We start from the raw sequence: 2327 nt of genomic DNA, 5'->3' as shown, positions 1-2327 counted from the left end.
CTTCTATCTCTGTCCAGAACTAATGCAATTAGTAAAATCAGTCACAGCAGGAAATACTACCAAATTAACCACATTAAGTCATAATACTGTGAAATCGTTAATAATAGTAAACTAGACTGCACACCACCATGTGTGTGAGTCTTGTTTAAATTTGTATATATATTGTTTGTCTGTGTGCGTAATTTTCTTCCTTCGATGAACTAACGCGCAAAATATTTTTGCTCATTTCAAAAAATAATAATAATAACCACAATTCATTCACAATACTGTCAAATTGTTTAGAATAGTAAACTAGTCTGAACACCACCACATGTGTGTCTTGTTTATATTGGTATCTAGAAATTAAAAAAGCTTATTTCCCAAAGTGTTGAACTTGCCTCAAGTTGAATCAACATTTGTTGTTTGAACAAAAAATGAACATTATAACATCCATGAAAATAGGATTCATTGAAGAGCTGTTGAATTAGACTACATTAGCTTTAGATAGAGGATTTTCAGCTTGCATAGCTTTTAGTCAAGGCCAAGTTAAACTTTATTGGCTTCCTGCAGCTCCTATGGGCCTGAATTCCTGCACAGAATGTCTTTAAAGATGAAAAAGGGATTCGCCTCCCCTGGTGTGGGCTACTTTCAGTGCCTGCGAAGCCTCTTGGCTCTTGGCATTGTCACGTACATTTCCCAGCTTTACACCAGGCCGCACATCCCATAAAAATCCCCCTCACGCTCACTCCACCGTAACAAGCCCAGTTCACTGTAACTTCTATTTTTACGAGCCCGTTAAGCAGAGGGCTTTTACTCCTCCAGTGTGCCAGCCCTGCACAATCACTGAAAGACACCTGAGAGCACATTTTGGAGGGAAATTGAGTCACAATTTTACAGAAATATTGATAATTTCAGGGTAAAAGTAGCTGGGGAGGAATTGAGGAGAAATCAAGAGAGGATTTGTAGATTCACCACAGAGAGGAGTGTGGCTGGACCAGCCATAATGTTGGGTGTCAGCTTGAGTTAGGGTGGTCATGTGCAGCTTTCAGTGGCCTCGCGCCAGCCAGGCAGAGAAAGAAACACTCTGTTCTGCTCAGTAATTCTCTGCCACGCTCCATATGTGACTGTAGAAACCTTTAACTGTAAATCATGGACATTTCAACAGTTAAACAGGAGAATAAATCTTATGTCTTGGAGTACATCACATTTTTTGGACCAATTTTGACATGTAAACAGGCATGTGATCAGATCAGACACCTGTGAATGAACCCCAGGCTTTGAATAAAATCAACTGCTACTGCTGATATCAAAGCTACAGTACAGCCCCGGGGTGTACTGTAATGTATAATCTAAACACGTTGGTGTCAGATAGCTGAGAGCTATACTGTATACGGATAATTGTATTAGAGTGCATATAAAAAACAGAAGTCTTGATACACTGAGATGAGGACAAAATCAAACAGACACATTCTGCATCTGAATTACAGTGATTCCCCCAGGGAGCAGAATTTTTGTGATTTTAATTGGGTCTTTTTACAAAGAGGTAAATATTCTGATATAGGCAACTTATCTTAACTTCATCAAATGTGCAATGAAATGCATTTAAAATGAAAATTAAACCACTGATTAATCTGACTGAAAATGAAACAAAACCAACAAACCTGCTTTATTTTTTTCAATCATGTTTGCTCTAAAAAATAGTGAAAATAACCGCAGTTATTTTCCAGTATCCAAGGTGATGTCTTGAAATAGCTTTTTTGTTCAACCAAGACTAGCAAATTCCCACATTTGAAAAGGTTGAACGATGAAATGTAATATAATAATAAACATGATAATAATGATAATAATAATAGATATCTGCATCTAATCATATTTAAATTTATTTGTCATAATAAAGCATGATAATATTGCTTATTATTGTCCAGTGTCAGTTTCTGTGGGCTGTGGCTCAGATGGTAGACCAGCTTGTCCGCTGATCCCTGGGTTCGCAGTTTGATCCCCAGCTCCTCAAACCAGGGGTTGCGTCAGGAAGGGCATCTGTTGTAAAAACTTATGCCAAATCAACTAGATGGGGAACCCTAACAGGAGTAGACAAAAGACAACAACAATAACACTGTCTGACCAGTGTCCATGTCTGTTGCTGATGCAGCTGTCGCACCCCTAAATGGCATTTGGGTTGAAAATGGACAGGGGCTAGAGACTTGATCACTGACTACCGCAGGGCCAGTGGTAAACAGCTAACCATTAGCTAAGTCACATTAGCTCTTGAAGATTCTCCATACTTTCTCTCTACTGTTTTTTTTTACCTTCCCCTGGTATTTTGGACAAACCATTTCATCCAATTAAAA

This window comes from Seriola lalandi, unplaced genomic scaffold, assembly GCF_002814215.2.
Source record: "Seriola lalandi dorsalis isolate HSWRI2012SDOR001 ecotype SW California unplaced genomic scaffold, Sedor1 jcf7180002054703, whole genome shotgun sequence".
In the NCBI taxonomy this organism is placed as follows: Eukaryota; Metazoa; Chordata; class Actinopteri; order Carangiformes; family Carangidae; genus Seriola; species Seriola lalandi.
Note: the sequence above shows the minus strand (reverse complement) of the source record.